Genomic DNA, 21697 nt, shown 5'->3' on the forward strand with positions numbered 1-21697 from the left:
TTAATGAGGCTATTTTATTTCCAGGACATTTCAATGGGCCTTAAGCTAAGCACTAATACAAGCTCACAAATAATACAGGTGGCACAAATGCAACCTTTTATGGCGTAGATATGGAAAATGAAATAGAACCCACATATCTTCACCTCGTTGTGTCTCAATGCAACAATAAAATTCATCTGAAAGCTCATTCCTAGAATTAATAAACACACTGAACTGCAGCGCTGGGAGCGTTAGGTCAGGAGCAAATTAATGTCATGGAGGCAGTGAAGCCTGACTAGGTAAGGCATGTGCCATGTTTGAGCTAAGAAGGCTCCTTCCTTCCACTGCTGATTAACTCTGCGGTTAGCAGAGGCAGCCGTGTGCCTGTCAGGACAGTCTAGCCCCTGAAATTGTCAACAGAGCCCCTTTGGGTCCCTACCCCAAAAGTTACCAAATTCAAAAACCCAAAACCAGTGTGTGGTGCTTATCCCCATTTAAGGAGAGAAATGAGTTGGTAGGTGCACTCTCCCCTTCCTTTGCCTTCCCACCACTGGGAATTGCCTGCTCCTCTGGACATGAAGGCCATAACCACTGAGGAGCAGAGGGAGTCACACACTGAAGGTCTGTGGGCAGAGCACCACAGGTTCACGGCATCAGCAACTGCTCACAGAGACTCAGGAATAAGAGTGGGCACCTGTCCTCTGCCCCTCAGTGGCCATCCTCCCCCAGGGTCAGGGCAACCCCTAAACATGACCAAAACAAGTTAGACAGAAGGCAATCACAGAATATGAGTCTTCCATGTATCCCCCAAGTCACCTCCCAGCAAGTGACTTGGCCATCTTCTCAGGATAACAGGTAGCCTCAGACCCTTGGTGGCCCCACCCAAGGCCACTAAGGAATGACAGCTCCTATCAGCTTGTTTTCCTTTAAGACTCTCCAAGGCCCACAAGCAAAAGAGGCACAGAGTGTGGGTAAAGCCAGGGAAAGGAGAATTGTGTTCAGCTTTTCTAGCTGTTCTGGAGGGCAATTTTGTAGAGCCTGAGACTTGAGAAAGTGCCCAGAGGGTACCACAAGGGAACCATCACAAGTGTATGCTGTGGTAAAAATACAGAATTCAGTAGGAAAACAGTGTTAAAATATTATTTCTCCATCCATTTGTTGATTTAAAAGAGATCCTTCTTTCTGACCCACGGCATAGCACCTGCTTTTCCAAACAATATAAATTTCAAGGCCATGTATTTTGTTCAATGCTATTTCCAGAAGAGACAGAAGCCTGCAACACAGGCTGCCAGCCACAGCTTTCATATTATCCCAGACATCTGATGCAACATCTCCAGAGAAAAAAGATTTAAAAAAGATTGGATGTGGCACACAGTGCCATGGTTTAGGTAAGGTGTTAGGGCATGGGTTGGACTCAATGGATCTTTAAGGTCTCTTCCAACCCAGTAATTCTGTGAATTCTGTGAAGTGGGTGGGCCATGAGAAGCCCAAACTGATTTTAATCTGCTTCATCTCATCCAAAAATGAGACGTAAACATTTCCCACTTTCATTACATTTCTGTCACCAAAGTTATGAGGCTGGGAAGGCTTTTTTAGCATCTTCAAAGCACAAACAAAAAAACTTTGTCCCCTTCTCTCCCCAGTTCTGATTGTGTGTCAGTATTTCTTGGCTCTGAAGTCTATAATCAGTGTAAGTGTGTTAGGGGGTTTGGGACTAAACAATAGAACAAATGTCATTCATCAGCAGAGACTCTTTGGCAGGAGCTGAGCAAGGCTCATGCCAGACAGAGAGACTGACACAAGTAAGCAAAGAAACAGTAAAAAGTTTCCCATTTTGTTGGAAATGTGCAATATACTGATTTTATAAACTAATCAAATAATGATCAAAACACTTACTAAGAAGATTAAAACTCTTCATTTCTTATGTAAATGGAAGCTTTGCAGAAAATGGAAAAAAAAAAGTACATATTTATTTCTAAAAATTACTGTCATCTTTTTCAAAGCTTGCACAAAAATTATTCCTTTTCTTTCCTCCAGCAAATCAAAGACCTGTTTTCACTGCCTGGGGATCTGACTACCTTGTCACACATTCTGCACACACACTTAGTCAGCCAGCTACTAAAACAGAGGCAATAGGTTATGTTACTTCTGGAGGGAAGGACTGTTCTCTCAGGAATTGGAATAAGTACAAAATGCATAACATTTCTAATCTAAAATACTAAATTTCCCCCCATATTTTGCATTTTCAGCTTTCATATTTTACCATATAATTGAAATGTCCTCATGTGAGAAATACTAATTAGTTTAAGCAGTAATGGAGGCATTTATCCAGAGTGAGGTGGTTGAATTCTGAAACAAATTCATTTCAACAGCATTGATTAAACAGTATTTCCATATTCTTTGCTGGTCCGATTTATTAAACAAACAATTAATCTCTCAGTGGCCCATATTTCACAACTCGATCAGGACATCATTCAGTGGGACACTACAACACAGTAGATGAATAAACTTTAATGGTAGTTTAGTGAAAAACCTAATTGATCACAAACAATAGTATTTGTGTTTACCCAAACAAATATTTACATTTTTACATATGCAAAACTGGCAATATTGGTTTTCACAGTGACAACAAATATTTGCAGGTCCTTTTGTCAATGTATCTTTTTTTTTATTGAGTACTAAAGAATCTATTCCTTTAACAACCAACTGACTTCCTTAGTTCATTATTAACCTTCATAAAGTTAATTCTTCACATGGCTTTACAATGTGCTTCCCATGAAAATGACACTTGTCCTTTGCTTTTTTATGGGTTCTAGGCAGAAAACTTCAAGAAAAGTCAGAGATGTTTGCAGTAATGGCCAACTAAGCTCTCATCTGACATAGGAATGGAACTTCTTGAATCACAAGCACAAGTGAGTGGCTTAATTTCCTATGACATCTGCAGTTACATCTGGACATTTCCCTTTAGTCCACCTGTATCTGGCAGTCCTGCAGTGTGCATAATTTGCCCAAAGAATCCACATTGCTGCTGACTCTCACAAGTCCACATGCATTCGTCTTCCTTTGAAGTGAGACAGGTCTTGGCAGTACTGTTAAAAATTTTTAAACAATCACATCTCTATCTCAACTCCAAATAATCCACTCCTGTCCTGAGATGGACACTTTTTTTGATCCCCTGAGTCTTGTTTGCTGTGTCTCATCTCCTATAGAGTGACCATGAGTTTGTGAAAATGAGGCTGTCACCCAGAACAAAACCTTTTTATACCTCACTGGTTCAAAGCCAGTTTCAAGGCACAGAAAGGGATTTTCTGAAATTCAGGACAAATGTTCTTGTTCCAGCATTCCCAGGAACTTGCTTAGAATTTTCCATGTATAAAACTGTATTGCCTTCCTGCAAAAACTATTTGTTCCTCTCTGTTACTCATGGCAGGCCTGAACAGCCTGTCATCTTCCTTTAGGATGACTTTCAACAACGCTAAAGCATCTATGAGGAACATTTTAATCCAGACTAGCTAAATCACTGTCCTAGATATTTTTCTTTGCTCAGTGTGATTCTCTGAGGGCTGCATCTCTTGTGACTGTTGCTGTGACAGTTGCTATTTCTGCAGAGGTGAATGTGATAGCTCAGCTGGGGAAATGGGACCAGCATGCATCCAGCTGCAATTCTGCATTTTAATAGCCTCAAAACAAATTTATTTCACATGTCTCTGTCAGGATTTCCATCAAAAATCTTGTGGATAAAGTTACAGGAAAAAATGCTTGCCAAAATAGCATTTTTTAAAATACTTAATTAGGAATATTCAGAGAGAGCAAATTCTGGATTTGAAACACAAGCTTTTCCCTGTTCCCACACCTTCCCACATCTGCAGTCCTTGCACACTCAGCAGGAGAGCAGGAAGCTCTTGGGACAATATGGAAGGAATGCAGTAGAGGTAGAGCCTCGAACATGTGCAATGAGCTGTCTGAAGATCCAGAGATTTTTTTTTTTCTGAAAAAAGACTCATCAAATCATTTCAGATGAAGAGGAAGCCAAGGAAATCAAAATTCCTGGTGAGCATTCCCAGAACACAGAAAATGATGGGGATTTCACTATATAATTAGTTTGCTGCAAATTGCTCTCTGATTTCTCCAAGTGCATCATACCTTGAGCATATCTGAGCCACGTGATTACTGAGGTGCTGATGAGCCACTTTTCTCAGCCCTGCCTCTGTGTTGGACTTAAAGAACAGATCCAGGAGAGGTGAGTCAGTTCTGCTCTGCAGTGCTGGAGAGAGGACCTGACCACGTTCTGCTGTAGACAGATGGTGACTCATAGCAAAATAGCTCTTATGCTTAACTGATTTGGGGTTTGATGGAATACAATGCATCCCTGCCTTGTACAAACCACAGTCTGTTTGTGTCTATGTAACTTTCTGCAGAGTCTCAGTCAGAATTAAGTCACTGCTAGCTCTGAGATTCAGGGAGGGGTGGTGCTGTTGGTTTTTGTGTAGTGTACAAGAGCACAGCTGCAGCCCTGTTTACTTGGTCATGTAAGGAATGGTGTTCAAGGCTTCCTGAGACTCTGTTGTGCACTGTGTGCTCCAGTTGCACACTGCCCTTCCAGTGGAAAGGAGGAGCAGCTCCAAGGCTTGTCCTCTGCGTAATGCAGCTGTGCATTATTGAAGTATTTGAACTCCAGACGTTTCCTTTTGAACAGGCTCCTTTGTTACCGTGTCCAGAGAGTTAAAAAGGGCTTAATTATGGCAAAACAGATCTTCCGCTTCCACTGAAATGTTTTGAGAAGTGCCTACGTTAAGAGCTGCTCTCTTAATGTAAGAACTGCCATTCTTTCAGTAGCAACACCCTTAAACCTGGAGTATTCCTGACAAAGCTCCCTGTTGCTCTGGAAGCCAACCCAGTTAGTGCTGTCCCAGCTCAACAGCCTGTGATGGGTCAGCTCTGATTATGCCAACCACCCACCAAAGCCACAACTCAACAGGACAGGGAAGAGAAAATACAACAAAATACTTGTGGGTCGAGATAAGGAAAGGGAGGTGATGCAGCAATTTCTCTCATAGGCAAAACAAATGCAGCTCGGGAAAAGTTATTGAATTTATTACCAATCAAGCTGGAGTATGATAGTGAAAAATAAACCCAAATCTTAGAACACCTTGCCCCCACCGCTCCCTCCTTCCTCAGTTCAACTTTACTCCCAATTCTCTACCTTCTCCCTCCAGCAGGGACTGGGGACTGCGGTCAGTTCATCACACATGACTCTGCTGCTCCTTCCTCCTCAGGGGGAGAATCCTCACACTCTTCCCATGCTCCAGCGTGGGGCTGCTCCCATGGGAGACAGTTGTCCATTAAATTCTGCACCTGGGTCCTTCCCATGGGCTGCAGTTCTTCCTGAACTACTCCAGCACGGTCCCCCTCCCCAGGGTGCAGTCCTTCAGGAACAGGCTGCTCCAGTATGGGGCCATTCCATGGGGTGCAGTCCTTGAGGAACAAGCTGCTCCAGCATGAGTTCCCCACAGTGCCAGCAAACCTGCTCCAGCCTGGGATCCTCTCTCCCTGGGTCCACAGGTCCTGCCAGGAGCCTGCTCCAGTGCGAGCTTCCCATGAGGTCACAGCCTATAAGGGCATCCCCCTGCTCTGGCATGGGTCTCCTCCATGGGGTGCAGGTAGATCTCTGCTCCCCTGTGGACCTCCATGGGCTGCAGAGGCACAGCTGGCTCACCACAGTCTGCACCATAGGTAGTGGGGGAATCTCTGTTCTGGCACTCGGATCATCTCCTCCCACTCCTTCACTGGCCTTGGTGTCTGCAGAGCTGTTCCTCCTACATTTTCTCACTCCTCTCTCTGGCTGCAGTTGCTCTTGTGCAGGTTTTTCCCCCCTTCTTAAATCTGTTATCCCAGAGGAGCTGCCACCATCACTCACAGTCTCAGCCTTGGCCAGTGGTAGGTCCATCTTGGAGCCAGCTGGCACTGTCTCCACTGAACCTAGGGGAAGTTTCTGGCAGTTTCTCACAAAATTTGCCCCTCGTATCCCTCACAAAACCTTGCCATACAATGCCAGTGCACAGCCACATTTCTCTGATTGCTCTGATGAGCTCTCTGTCTCCTGTGTGCCAGCTCAGGAGACCAAGCTCAACGATACTCCATTGCAGCTTGTCCTGCTGGACAGCTTGTCCTGAGCAAACAGTGCAATCCTCATGCTGAGACATGATCTCCAAAATGGCCATGACTTTGTTCCTTTCTCCTCCTCGCTGTGGCCCATAAAACCACTCATCTGAGCAACTGCTTACAGGCAGGACGTTCACAAACCCCACCTCGCAGTGGGATCTCTTCACTTCTGATGATCCCCTCTTTATAGTCTACCACTTCCATTCCCTCGCATGTCTTCAGCTGTGAGGCAGCAATTTAACCCCCCATCTGGCGCTATTAATTTGCACTGATAACTTCATGTCTCTTCTGAAACAGGCTTCTATTTGTAACACACTTGAAAAGAGGGCCTTTTTTAGGCTTTCTAGCAAGAGGAAAAATGTCTGGGCTCTGCCTTGTGATATCACAAACACTGGTTTGCTTTTATTTTCAGTGTAAGTGCTGCAGAGCAAGTGCACATCTCCAGCACTGCAGTGAGTGGGTAGCAGTCATTTTCCTTTTGCTCTGCTGTTTGTCTCTGAGACACCAACTACAGGGGAAACTGCTCACAAATCCTGCCATCCTGCTGTCTGTATGTGCCTATAAAACTGAGATTAGGTGTAAGGATGCACCTCTGCACCCCTCTGCATTGTGATATGCAAAGATGGAACAGAAGGTTGTGGCTGGTAAGGGGAGTGAGAGTGTTTTATAACTTAACACTTCAGGACACCTTTAAAATTACTCTATCAAAAACTTGAGGATTGATTTTTACTTTTTAAGTCTAGGTAATTGTTAATAGTGTGCTCATAGGGAAAGAACAGCAAGAAAGAGAATTAAACAAAAAGCCCATCTTGTCCTTTCTCTTATTTGAGTCTACTGGCCTTTGTCTTTTTTTTTTTTTTTTGGGGGGGGGTTGTGCTTTGTTGGGGTTTTTTCATTCCCCTAGTTATTAATTCTGCTTTTTGTCCTCTTGTCCTCTTCTTCATCCTTATTAGTACAGTGGATCATATTCTGGTTAAGATAAAGCAACTCTTCTAAGCCCAGGAACTGGCCTACTGTGTTTGACAATACTGGAGAGCCTGGTTAAATTTTGAAAGGTCTCTGACTTCCCTGCTGCAGGAAGATGATTGTTTTGAGAAATAGATTCTGACTGCAGGCATGAATGGAAGAACTCTGTCTGGAGAACAGCTGAGTGTACAACATATTTCTTGGAAATGTCACCACAAAAACAGAATACAAAAAGAAGGTAAAGAAATTGAAATCTTTACATGGTTTTGGAGTCTCACATTCTGTGTTTGAACTTCTAATTTCCAGCATCATGGAGTCTGTCCTAGCCTTTGGATCACTGTCTTATCTCTTCACCTGCCAGGCTGGGGATTCTTTTAAAAGTTTTGTGAGTAAAGTTCTAGGTGCAAGTAAAGGCTTTCTGCAGGCAAGGAAAGGACAGAAATCTGGGATCCTTACTGGGAAAGAATGGAGCTCGTAAGAATATGAACTTTAAAGAGGAAAGCAAGTGTTACTCCATAAAGGAATAGGGATAACCATAGGAAAATCACAGTATGGCAGCAGCAGAGCTGCTCATCAATCTAAATAGCAGTTTAATAACTTTGCAGATAAATGCTTGCATCCACAATAAAGAATTTATTGGATTTCACTGTTCAATTAAAAACCATATATTGTCACATTCTTCACTGTGGGCAATTTTTGAAAACAAAGCTGGAATATTGTACTGCTAGAGAAGCAGTTAAGACAGAGAAGCCCTGCAACCTGTGGAATGTCCTTTTTTACAAGGGGGTTCAGTTTACTGATGGGTAACTTCTTCTGGCCTCTTGCTCAATAGCCCAGTCAAAGGAGAGGGAAGCACTGGGGTCCTTATAGCTGAGAGAGAGTGAGCTCTTCATTTCCACTTGCACTGTGTTCCTGCCTTCCTACTCTTTCCCTGTTGTTCCGCTGTGATCTGGGTGGCTCATTGCCTGTAAAGCCTTGTCTGTCCATACCAAGCCCCTTGTTCTAAATGGGGCTGAAAAGAGCCCCATTTCTCTGCATCTCCTTCTCTTGAGAGGGTGGTTTCCCTCAGGGCATTTGGGGAACATGATGAGAGCAGAGAACTGAGGCTGTGGAATTTGAGGTAGGACTGGAAGGAGACCCCAAACTCCAAGAAAAATAAGAAGGCAGCACAGCTATTGAGGCCTCCAGAGGATGAGACATGCCACTCAGCTCTTCTGTCACATGCTACCCTCTATCAGCCTGCTTAATACTGTAACCTTAAGTGCCCTGGGCATTAATCTGGAAACTGGGGACCTTTTGTGTGACGTTGGCAGCTCTCTTGTGTTCTTATTTGTCAGACTGTTAGAAGTACACACCTTAGAAAATGATCCTCAGAGCCTGCAAGTTGCTTCAGGAGCAGCCTATTTTGTACTATTTAAAACAGTTAATTAAGAAAAAGGGAACGAGACAACACAATGATTTAAAAGTGCCTTGCTAATACTGAAAATCTAAAGCCTGCAGATGGCCCTACTGTTGCATTGCAAAGGCAGTCTAGAGCATTTTCAATTATACTTAGTGCATTCCTGGCGCCTCGAGGGGTTTTTCCACTGTCTCTTGACGTGCTCATCTCTAAAATGAACTAAACCGACAGCAAAGAACCATCCAGGCATTCTTCCCCCTCCTCTCTTTTCTTCTGTTAAATAAGCAAGCCTCTTAGGAACATCAGACTTGAGGAGACTCACTGCCTTATCAAGTCCAGTCTCTTGTGACCACCACCAGCCATGCCACATAATCCCTTCCTGCACTCATCCAGCACCATCTTAAACCCCTCTGCTGCTCTTGGCCTTTCTGCCTCTTGCCTCTGCCGTTGGTATAATAAAAGACTACATTTTCAGGAATTGCAAATTCCATATCCCAAGAACAGGATTTTAATGGCAGAAAAGCTGCAGGAAACCATTCAGTAAGCTCTGCAACCAGTACCTGCCTCCATACAGCTGAGCAAATAAAACAAATGCCTCCCTGGGGAGAACTGCTTGTTGGAAGTCGGCAGTGAATTCCAGTTTAATTGGGTTTGCATACCTTGGTTTGTTTCTTGAGGGCTTTTCACATCCTTGAGTGTCACTTATGTGAACGCTCTCTGGAAAAGCAAATGTTTGGCTGAAATACTCAATTATTCACAGAACATAGCTGGGCTGTATGTTCAGCTGTCATGTTTGGAATTGGTGCTGCTGAAGGGAGAGGGCTCAGTCCCGCTCTCCCCTGCAGCTCAGTGCAGCTCTGGAGGAACACAGAGCTCTAGCAAAGTCCTGGTCTGGTGTAATGCACGAGCAAATGCATGAATGTTTCATCCACCTTCTGGTCTGAGAGCACGTTCTTCTCTTGCTATCGTGAATGCAATAGCAGTAATCTGGATTTATATGGATTCTTCCAGCCAAGCCTTTTACTAACCTGAAGGGAACAATCATGGGTAACACCCTGTCAAATTCTAGGTAAATGACAACCACCTTTGTTGGGAGAATGTTGCATTTGAGTTTAGGTCACCACCCCCAGGCAGCGGAAACTGCTGTACCCTAATATTCATTAAAATATATTTTCAACAGTAAGGGGTACTTGTCCTACATCTGAAGCTGAGGGATATAAACTGAAAGTTGTTTTAACCTCAGCTTTTTCTTTTATGGATGGAGGCAATTGAAGCACTTGGCAAAGGTTACATTTATTTAATGTGTGATACTTGCACCTGAATCCAGATATTCCACGTGCAGTCCTGGTGTTTTAATCCCCAAGCCCCAAGAGCTGAAGTTCAGATGTTACCAAACATCTCCAGTTCAATTAATCACCAGTGCCTTCCTGCTGCTTTCTGCAGGAGCGAGGGATCCCTGTGAGCTGTCTGTGCTGAACAAACAGGGAACAGGAATTTCTCCCTCACCATGACAGTCACTGTGGGACCAGCGCTGCGGGGGAAAAAGGCAGCCCTGAGCCTGCAGAGGTGTGTGCCCAGGGTGCACAGGCTGCAGGCAGCAGCAGCAGCAATGCTGGGCTGGACCAAGCAGCAGCTCCCTGCTGCCTGCAGCAATGCAAGCTTGGCTAAATCCCTGCGAGATGAATGGTGAGGAGCCTAAGGATGTGAATGGGACCAGACTGAACAAAAAATACTAGCAGAGGGAGGAGAAAGAAAACTTTAATTTGCATCTAAAGCATGGTAAAGCTAATTTTAGTACCTTTTATTTAAAAAAATGCTTAAATATGCATGGGAGACTTCTGTTCCTGTTTAAAAAAAGAATCAGTGAATGGTAACACTAGTTTGACAGATGAGCTCTTTTGAAGAAGTATACTTTTGTTTTGTGAAATTTTTTAGAGTAGCTAGAGGAAATATATTTACCTCTGTAAGACAGATCAAGGAACTGGCATCTGCACAGTTATAGTTCCACTGGGAGCTATAATTTCCAGGAGTGGGAAAAGGAACCAGAGGAGAGGTTGGCACATCTTCCAAATAACTGTTTTATACAAAAGGAAAAATACAATTACTACTTCTTCTATGACGGTGTTGCAATTCAGGAACAGAATTCCTCTCATTTGGGTGGAGAGTAAGTGTAACAAATAAATATAGTATGATGAACACCATCAAGCGTTCAAAGCTTTAATTTTCAATCTAAACTTCTAGTCTCTTTGACAGATGTGACAGGGAAATTCTTTGGAGATTTGCTGGGATTTTTAGCAAGGGAATCTGCTGGGATTTTTAGCAAGGGAATGCTACTGAGAAAATGTGGGAAATGGAAGAGATCAGTGCAGAATTACAAACATGCCCTACCAAGGACTCTGCAGTGCCTTGGATGTGCAACTCCCTGATAATTTGTAGGTTTTCAGGAAGAAATAGCAAATCTTGCATTAATCTCACAAATCACCTACATGAGGCATCCTTTTGTAATGTCTAGGATATAAATTTTAGTTGTTAGCACTGCCGTAGTCTAGGATAACTCTCATTTTGCTCATAGATTCTACCAGCAAATGCTGGCACAGAAACTTGGTCATATCAAAAGCACAAGGAAAACTATAATTATGGTGAAAACATATACGAACAGTTCCTCTTGTTCAGTTCTGGACACTTGTACAATGAGACTTGGCTTTGCCTCTGTTCTTTCATCTTTCAACTCTACGAATATAATGTCTCAGCCATTAAGAATATTGCCTTTGAAAAATGTGAGGGAAGAAGCATAATTTTCCTGTGCACTTAGTAGAATGCAGGAAAACTTCACCCTACTCCCCAGCTTGAAAGAAAAGTGAATGGCTACAGCTAGGAATTTCTGACTTTTTCTGCACACAACTGTGCCTTTAGGAAAAATTCAGCTACGTCCTGAGTTTTACACCATATTCAATCCTGCTGGTGTTATTACCAGCAGAGTGCAGCAGAACCCAACCTGAAACAGAGGCGTAACAGGCAGGATTCCTCCTCTGCTGCTTCATCACTGCTCCCTGTCACCATTTCTGAGGCAGCCTGGCCGTGAGGGTCTGCGAAAATGAGACCAGGCCCTAAAAAACAAGGATGGGCTTTGGGAGGGCAACATCTGAAATTAGTTCTTTTTCTAGAAGAGCTGCTCCTTCAGCAAATAGACCCATTTCTAGTTTAAAACACCAACGAGGAGTCCCAGCTTGAAAGATTATGGGCCTGTAGAGTAGCAGGGCACTCGGTTATGCCACTTCACACCAATTGACAATGGGGCCTAATAATAACTTAAATCCCATTCAAAAAGTGAAACAGAGCACTGTTAGCTCTAAAGGAAAAAAAAAATCTCCTAAACAGCCAGACAGAGCACAGATTGGTCAGCACTAACATTCAGCTCTAAAAGGCCAGGAACAGCCATGATTAATTACTTAGTGTTTCCCTCTTCTCTTCCCTGTGCCTGTAGTAGAATTCAGCTTTCTCCAGTGCGTGAGATAGGCCACCATGTCTCTTAATATTAAAAAAAAAAAAAAAAAAAAAAAAAAGAGAAGGGAAAAAAAAGGAAAATGTTATAATGCAATATTACATTATTGCATTCTCTTTAGAATCACAGCATGCCAGTGTATTTCAGAGGGAATACATACACAAAATTTGTTTCCCTTTGAAAAACCTAAACTGCTAAATATTCTTTTACAGGTCCCACAAAATTATGTACAGGGAAGTATTTTCCTTGATTCCAATTCTGACTTTGGATTAGACCTGCTGGAATAATCAAAATCAGAAAGTGACATTCATCACCCTTCACATCAAGATTCTAATACCCCTGATGTGTTTCTTTCATCCTGGTGATCTTTAGCAGGAATTAAAACAGGATTGTAGGTGAGCATGAGGTGATGAGGAAACAGCAAGTGAACAAGATGAAAGATGCAAGAGCAAAGTTAAATTTCCTCCTAAAATAGCAGGGCAAGTTGTTCAAACACTTCAAGGCCACTCAGATCCACTTTTGGGTCTTGCAATGTCAGCCTTGGGGCCATCATAAAGCAGGAAAGAACAATTTTGAACCTATGCAGTTGACTTGTCTTTGTGTTTGGTGGAAAGTCCTAGAAAATTTAGTGGGATGTGGGACAGCATATTGAAAATCATTATCAGATAAGAGGCAGATTTTGCTGGTGGGAGTTTGTGTGTGCCTAAGTATTTGTGGAGGGAGTAACATAGGGGTGACGGACAAGAACTAGGAAAATAACTTGTGTGTTTTGGAGAAAGTGCTTGTTGCAATACAATGCAGCTAGCTGAATCTGCAAGGTCAGTAGGCAAGAAAGCCAGAGTTTATTGAAACTAAGGAAAAACACACCATTGGAGGCTCAAAAATAATAAGCTAAAAAAATAAACTGTTCCTTGACAACTTGCAGCCTTGAGAAACTATATCCAGCATTCCCAGGAGTAGATAGATGAGCCCTATGCCTGCTCCAAAGTCCAGCTTTCTAGAGGTAATCACGATTTACCTGAGAAGTGCATCCTGCAGCAGCTCTCCAGCAACACATTATTCTTGTCTGCCTCAGACTATAAAGCTCTGAAATGCTTGAACAAGTCTGTTGTTACAGATTGCCTGGCACTGGCCCAGCCCAGAGGTGGCTGTATTGGCAGCAGGGCATGAAACTCCACAGACAGAAAAATGCACTCTGCCCAATGAATGCTGTGAAGTCAGCCTGCATCTGTTACGGTTTTACCCAGCCTAGAACGCTGAAAGTCTCTGAAATGAGTGTGTGTGTGTGGGTATAAATGTCTACAGATGAAACTACCCTCCTTATATTATAATACGTTATGACAAAGATTTGTGGGAAAAAATGCAAGAGAAAGAGTAATTGTGTGACAACAAGCCAAGGTAAAGGGAAAACAGTTTCTGCTCTTTGTTTCTGAGAGAAGAAATCATTAGCAAACTGAGCCTTACACCATGCCATATATTTCTATTTTTCCCTGAGGGTTGCTACAAATGCAGCAGCTGTAGCCATGTGACACATAGACATACAAATCGCTGAAGTTGTTCCCACTGACAGGAAAAGTGTTTTGTTTCGTTACCTTGCGCAGTTAAAGCAGTGCAAGCACTAGGCAGAGACCGTGCTTTATTTGCCTTAGCACTTTAATCTTGCCATTTGTTGCTATACCTAAAGCATAGGGAGAAAAATGAAAAGCTTTCCCTTGACCTGAAAAGCATCTCCCACCTCCAGTGCAATAAATCTGGGAAGTGGAGCTGCATCTCATTAGTTGTATTTTGAGGGTTCACGCTGGCTGGATTCTACTGTGCTTTCTTTCACTGCCCCCATGAGTTCAATGGACACACAGCCTGGTCCCGAGAGCTCTCGGAAATGCCACTCTCATTTTCTAGATAGATGTGGAAAGAAAGTTAAGCTGCATTTATTTGGGGGTTGCTATCTAGCTGCATTTGGTTTTGTAACATGCTGAGTTTCTGCAACTCCTCTTGACTTTAGAGGCAGCCTCAAGCTTTTGCTTTTGCCAATCAGGCCTGCCTGCATCTTCGGTTTGGTCACCTCTGTTATCTTTTTGGCACCCATCCTATGAACCAAACTCTTCAGCAGTCACCTCCTGGCTGACCCATTCTGCGCGATGCAGCAGCAATGGAAAACCACTGCTGCTTCTTCCTAGACTAGCTTCTTTGCAGGGATGTGCAGGTGGCTGGGGGCCTAGGAGAGAGTCTCTTCCCCAGCCATTCCCACCGGAGCACTCATCTCCCAGATGGCTCCATCCCTCCCGTTGCCACCCGCAGGGGTGGCTGCCCCACACCATCCTCATGCTGATCAGTGGGGGAGCTGCTCCATGCCTAGAGCTAGGACGAGGTGGGGGTGTGGGACAGGCATGTCTTTGCAGATGCTGCGGCCGGGGCTGGAAGCAAACGGGTCTGGGTTAAGGGGCTGCTCTGCCACCCGTGGGCAGTGCTGCAGACCAGCCCCCCATTTCCCACCACCCCCCCCCACCCCAGCTCTTCATCTGGGAACAAAACCAGCAGCAATTATTCAAGTCAAGCACGTAAATCTGGCAGATCCCGCGGCTCTGGTTTGACGCAGCTACGCAGCGCAGTCTCTGGACACGCAGACCAATCCCCCTTTCTCCCCTTGTTTATTCGCCCCGCAGGGAAGAAAAAAAAAAAAAAAAGGCAGCGAAGTTACCAACTTGGGACCGCACCAAGGCGTTTGGGCGGCTGGGGTGCCGGGAAGCGGAAAGGACGGGCGGAGGGAACACCGCCGGCGCCGGGGGAGCCGGGGCCAGGAGCCGTGACGGGGCAGCCCGCGTTACATAACGCGGCGGCTCCGCACCTCTCCGCAGCGTGGGGACGGGCGGGGGGGGCGGCGCGGGCTGATGTCCCCCGTGTCACGGCGCAGCGGCGCCGGAGCCCGCGGCACGCAGCGCCCGAGGCGCCCGCGGCCAGCGGCGCCGGGCCACGGAGCGCGGCTGCGGGGAACCCCGGGGGGCTGCCGGTGGTCCCTGCGGGCAGGGCCCGACCCCGGGGGGACCCCGCGGGCTGGGCGTTATGTAACCCCTGCCTTTCTTGCACAAACACCTCTCCAGGGAGAGGGGCCGAAGTGCCAAACGCCGATTAATTGCAGGAACTGATGTTATTTGCCTTTTGCTGTTGTTGTTGTTTCGTTGGTTTTTGTTTTTTAAATTTTATTTCTCCCTCTTCTTACTCTGAGCTACAGAACCACAACTGCGCTTGCCCGCGGTCCTGTCCTGGAATGAGGGAGCACCGCCGCTCGCCAGTCGGGAATCGCTTCCCAGTCCCATGTCCGGGGGGGGCAGCCCCGGGGCGGGGGGCGCGGAGCCGCAGGGCGCTGCAGCACGGCCGCCTCCGCTGCCGCGGTGCTGAACATACACAGACACACTGACACACGCACAGACAGGGACAGAGACACAGACACAGACAGCTCGCACTCCCCGGTCCCGGCGCAGGCCCCGCGCTGTCCGCGGTGCTGAGCACACACACGGACAGACACGGAGAGACACAGACAGACTCACGTCCCCTCTTCGTCCCGCTCAGGCTCGGCGCTGTCCGCGGTGCTGAGCACACACACGGACAGACACAGACAGACACACGGACAGACACAGACGCATGTCCCCTCCCCATGCCGCTCGGGCCCCGCGCTGTCCGCGGTGCTGATGCTCCGCCGCAGCCCGGCGCGCTGCGGGCGCTGCAGTGCCCCGGGCGGCACAGCCCGGGCCGGCCCAGCAGCGCAGAGCGCCCGCACACCCTTCTCCCCGCTCGGAGCTGGGAATGGCGCCGGTTCCCCTTCTCCTCCGACATTGCTTTCTCCGCCGGCCTCCTGCTGCCCGCACGGCCGGGAGGCACAGCCCGGCTGCCTCCCCTGGCTTCAACCGGCGATGAGGCTGGCGGCGAAATCACCCCCTTCTCCCTGCCTTTCTCTGTCCCCGCAGCAGCCCAGAGGCTAGAGATAAAAAGCCGAGCGGGTCCCACTTTAAATATATCCTTTTTCTCAATTTCATTATCGTCAATACCGCCCCCTCCCCCTGCTGAGCCGGTGCCCGCGGTGGTGTCCCACCTTTACCTGGGCTGGCTGAGCGCGGCGCGGCGGGGTCGGTGGGTCGGTGCCGCAGCTGGATGGGAGGCAAGGACAGGAGGCTGCTGACCTCCGCGGGTCTCCTTCTTCAATGGATCGGGAGCCGTGCCCTCATCAAAGATGGCCGTCCGCTCCTACGTCAGCAGCTTTTAATAGCCCTCCCCGGCGGGGGGAGCAGGAGGGGGCAGAGCGGGCCGGGCGGGTTTGAGTCATCGCCGCCGCACCGCTCCCGCAGCCGGCCCCGCCGCCTCCCGCAGCTGCCCCGCCGCCGCCCCCCCCCGGGGCCAGGGTCGGGGCAACGAGCTGGGGGCGGCTGCGGGCGAACCGCCCGGGCAGGGGGGCAGGGGCCCTTCCGCAGCAGCGATTTCCTCCGCCAAAGGGGTGGTCCGAAGAGGGTATCCCTCTGAAGTCCCCGGTACTCCATATATGGCCAATCTACGTGGGCTTCTATTTTTATGTGTGAATTCTTCCTTCTCTCCCCTCTTTTTATTTCTCAGAACATCCTGCCAGGGGTCTGGGTGTGTTATTCTGTTTATTCTCCCTCTCCTCCCTCCCCCCTCCCAAGTCGGAGCAGCTAAACACAAGGAAATCCATGGTTAAGGACATATGTTGTAACTGATCATTTGAGGGACAGGTTCAAAAATGAGAGAGAGAAATAAAAAACAAAGCCTGGACAAGTAGATGAACACACACAGAGCACAGTGAACACATCCCACTGCTGCTGAGGAAGGAAACAGTAACTCTGTTTGAGGAAAGTGCCTGTCTTATTTATCATTAATTAATTAAAATATTCATTCTGAGGGTACCTAATTTGGAGCAAATGGAGCTGTCTCCAGCGTGATTTCTAATGGGGAGGAAATCCTTTCATTTCATACAAAACAGTGTATGTTTGTAAAATTTATCTCTTAATGGGGATCTTAATGAAGGTTGGGGATTGCAGTTGAAGTGCGATGCTCTTTTTCACAACCTCACTCATCCTTTCCCTTTCACCCCACAAGCCTTGGCTTTCATTTATGGAACCATCCAGACCAGGAGATGAACAGCGATGCCTTCCTGTTCCCTGCTTGAGCCTCTCCTGCGAGCAATGAGCAAGCCCTGGCTGGGTTTAAGAGTTAAAAGACACCATGCGTGCAGGCTTTTCTGAACAGTCTGCGGATGGCAGAGTCAAAATATCAGTTCCACGTTAGGGTAATTCCATTCTCATCCTCTTTTCTTGCCCCCCACTTTTGCCAAGGCGAAGAAGACCGGAAGGAGATGGAAGGCTTTGCAGCTGTATTTTGGAGCGCGTTCATCTCGTGTTATGGTTGTATGGGCGTGGGGGAGGGACGGGGAGGGGAGGGAGGCGCGGGGGAGAAGGAGAGAGAATTGCGGGTGATTCCTCCTCCTCTGCTCTGTAGTTCCCCACAGAAAAACGTGACTGTAGATCGTGCTTTGTGAGTCTCACTCTCTTCCTACGAAAATACGTCCTTCAGTCTCTTTTGAAAGGAAGCAGTCAAAAGTTTGCTAAATATACGAGAAGGAATTCTCAGTCGAGAGGGGCTTCCTGCTGCATTAGAGTATCTAATGAGCTGTGCACACGGAAACCGCAGGGAAGGAGAGAACCTGTCATGTTCCTGGGCTGTAAACACAGCCTGAGATTAACACTGTGCAGACACCCCGCTCCAGGTGAGGGATCTGGAGCAGCAGCCTGATTGGGAAACACATTTAGCGTCATAAACGGCAGTTTGGGAAAACAAACCTTTGCAGGACGGCTCCCGCAGGGGTTAATCGTGCCCAGCACTTGGGTGAGGTGTGCACTGCAGATGGCAAGAGGAATCCCAGAGCGAGCCCTGCTCTGGAATCCAGGCTGCCCGTGTGCATGCATCATGCAACTTCCTAGCACACACGGAAAGTTAAAAAGGAATTCTCAGTCAGACAGCTCTGCTGATCGGTGCTTCAGAAACAAGTATGATTTTCAAGACAGCAATACTAGTATTTATTAATAATTCATATTAACGGTAGATAAGGGAAGGAAAAGAGAGATTATAAACTGTTGTTTTGGCTAAGCCCAGCATTTTGCTGTGCTGGGTTTGGATTCAGCCCAATAATGCCTTGGAGAAGAATTTCAGTCCATTGGATACCAGCAGGGATGAATTTGGCTCCTTGCATCAAAAGTCAGGGAGGAAAATGCAGTGAAGGCAAAATAAAATGCAGCATAACGTGGGGAAAGAGATGTAAGGAATGGTAAAAGGAAGAGAAAGCAGAGAGGGAGTGAGAGGACGATAAGAGGTAGTTTTCCAGTGAGAAAACTGGCATTTCTCATAAAAAAAAAAATAAAATTAAGATTCATTTTCCAGCTCTGCTGCAGCAGAAATCACATAGTTTAATAAAACAACAAAGGGCAGAATCATTAAATAGATCACAAACGTTGCCCAACAAGCTTAGTAGGAACATCTACCTTTTGTTCTGAAAATGACCGAGGGAAGGGATGGACCCTGTGCTGTTCAGGAATGTGGCTGCCTCTATCCTGGGAGATGCAGAGGGGGGCAGGCTTTTGCACCGCAGAGCCGGGATTTCTGTCGCAATAAGTGCTACTAAGCAATTTTAACTGATTCTTTAGCATCTTTTAAGGATAATTTTAAAAAAAATAAGAAAAAGCACATGGGCAGTTTATTGACTCTATCTGATATTATTTGAACACTTGTTTCACACTGTGTACAGGGGATATGTGAGAAGAGAAACCAATAAATGAAGTAGGAGGAGAGAGAAAACCGGAATTTGGTGTAAGAATGATTCAGCTCCTTCTAATTTATTCAGGCAAATATTCAGCAGGCTTAACAAGGAGTACCTGTGGGCACAGCCCATGAATAATAAGGCAGGAACATGCTCTCCTGCATGACAGCAGCAGGATGTGTGTTCCCACATCACTGGCCAGGAGCCAGAGAAGGGCAGGACAGGCAGAGCCTGAAGCAGGTTAAGGGGGGAAAGAACGACTTCTGCTTTGCCCATGGTTTGAGATCTGTGTGCAGTGGGAGCTTCATGGCTGCTCACAGCATCTCCTCCACCTCCAACTCGCACTCCTGTGTGCTGCAAAGCTGGGCTGTGAGGCAGCCAACTGAGGGGAACACCAAAATGCAGACAGTGCCACCAGATCCTGGATGTTATTTCCTGGGCTCTCTTAGAGTCAGTTTTAACACAAAGACTGTCCTGATTCTCTCCACCTTCCTCAGACAGTTTCTTTTTTTTTTTTTTTTTCTTTTCTTTTTCAGAAGAGAAGGAAATATCTTGTTTATCCAAATGCTGCTCATCCTGGCCTCAAATATGTGGTGGGAAAGAAATTGAACTAAGTATAAAGCAAATAAGAGAGGAAAAACGTACCTGCTTTGGCACTGAACATTTCCCAACCTCTCAGATTTCTGTCTGTTCCCAGGCTGAGGTGTCGAGGCATAGCCCAGTCTGATTTGGGCTGTGCAATAAGAACAGTCTGAGGATGGAGCCCTTTATGCAGAACTCCTAATTACCTTCTGTCATTCACTGCTTTTTATGTAACTCTGAATTTTGACCATCAACAGTACTTGCATTTGTGTGCCCCAGGCTGCTTCTGATTAAATTTGAGGGAATGGCTGGGCCTACTTTTCCCCTGCATGTTCAGGATCTCTAGATACACAGGCTGTGGGCTTTTTTAAGGACCTGAGTGAACAGGTGCCCCAGTTTAGGCCAAGCCAAGATTTCTCTGAGGCTTATGTTCAAAAATAGAGAGATTTAAAATACAATTGTAACATAAACCCTTGGAAATGAGTCCCCACCGATTTCCTGATCACTCTTTTAGAAGTGCAGAGCCAGATCCCCAAAGGTGTTTTGGTAACTGATTCCTGACTAGTTGCTTAAATAGCAACCAGGACTTAAATATTTGGTGAGTCTGGGTTCCACTGCTGCCCCCAGCTCCCCCTGCCTTGGCTGGGTCCTTCTCACAGCTGTGCTATAACTGTGTCATTTCCTGCAATGCCAGACTTTAGCATCTATTATCCCCTATGCAAAGGAGAAGTAGTCACAACATAGCCACATCTCTGAGGATTATCATCTGCTATGGGGGTAGGACTGGTCTGAGACCTCCAGAAACCTTGCCAATGGGAATTTTAGGCCTAGCTCAGCTTTCATGAGAAGAAAGCTCTGCCCAAGTCACAAGGTATTGGACACAGAGGAAAGAGGACTACAGCCATTTGACCTATATTTTACAGAGGAAAGAAGATATAGAAACAGCTTTCTCTATGTTCCTATGACACAGAGAGCAGGTAAGGATTAAACCCCATTTTTTAATTTAAAACAATCCTGATTTAGTAAAATAAACTATCATTGGATTTTAATTCTCCTCCTGTGCACATGACCTGAATTTGGGAACCATTTCAAAAACCTGCCAGAAAGCTGAATTAAGAAAGGACAGAGGTCCCACAAAGTGGGACACAGGCTTAGCTGAGAGATATGAACTGCTGTGTGGTGCTGCAGCCCCCTGTTTCTTTGGCCTAACTTTTCCATGAACACAAAAACACAGTGGCACACACCAATATATTAGCACATGTCATTTACTTGCACTTCCCCATAGGATTTTAGCCATATACTCTGTCAATCTTTAAGTGAGTGCAAATTAAAGCCCTGATTTAATCCACATTTTTAACAAGGTTATGCTTTAGGGGGCTATTGCTTGTTTACAGGAAACACAGGCTATTTAAAACTAGGACTTTTGGAACTCAGAAGTGCAATTCTCTTTGTGTGCAGGCTTTGAAACCACTGGAGCTGTGATGAGTTCAACAAGCTGAATTGTGATTTTTAATAATCCACCTGGAGAAAAGGGTATGGCTTGTCCTTCCTTTATGGTTATAATTGCCAACTGCACAATACATGTGTTACAGTGTTTATTGAATCACTTTTTGAATGCTGTGAAGTGGTGCATGAGTACTAACTTCATTCCACTTGTGCCTGATTATGAGTGAGATAAATGGGATTTAAGAAGGGAAACAGAAACCTCACTAATCTTGAAGTAAAAGACAAAAATGTACAGCACGCCAGAAGGCCCCTTCTCCCCCCAGATACTGGTTTCTGTCCATAGGATAGACAGCCCTGAGGGTCCCCCACAAAGGTGTTTGTTCAGGGCCACCAGCTGTCCCAGCAAATGGTGAAAGCCACAGCACATGAGCATCTCCTGAAGATGCTGGCCCACAGCAGAATGAAGGTTAGAGCTGCCATGTCAGACTGTGCCAGCATGGTGACTTCCTCTGACACATATCATGCCACCTCTTGGCTCTTAGACAAGGAGAAACACTGACCATTCCCCTGGCATCCTGATGTGTCTCCCACCCTCACCTGTGAGGCAGCCTCAGCTAATGCAAACTGCCTCAGCTCTTTTTACCTTAATTATTTGCACCTGGCCCTGATTTGCCCTGTCCCAACCAGGAGGTGGCTGTGGCTCCGCCCCTCCCTTACACAGGTAGACGGGCTGGTGACAGCGAGGTGCTCTTTTGGCAGGAAACTTCCCTTTCACCAACTTTAACCCAGAGGAATGAGTTTGTAGCTCAAAGAGGAGATGTAAGCACCAAGCTTTATCCCCTCC

At 46.2% G+C, this 21697-nt stretch overlaps 1 protein-coding gene across 1 annotated transcript in view; it reads right to left on the reverse strand.

Moving 5' to 3' along the window:
• SNAP25 (synaptosome associated protein 25) overlaps window positions 1-16438 on the reverse strand; it is a 61504-nt gene extending 45066 nt beyond the window's left edge. The window contains exon 1 of the mRNA XM_053974790.1: window positions 16102-16438. The gene's annotated coding sequence lies outside the window, so the exon portion shown is untranslated. The remainder of the gene's footprint in view (window positions 1-16101) is intronic.
• Window positions 16439-21697: the final 5259 nt, after the last annotated feature.

The sequence above is a fragment of the Vidua macroura genome, chromosome 3 (genome assembly GCF_024509145.1).
Source record: "Vidua macroura isolate BioBank_ID:100142 chromosome 3, ASM2450914v1, whole genome shotgun sequence".
NCBI lineage: Eukaryota > Metazoa > Chordata > Aves > Passeriformes > Viduidae > Vidua > Vidua macroura.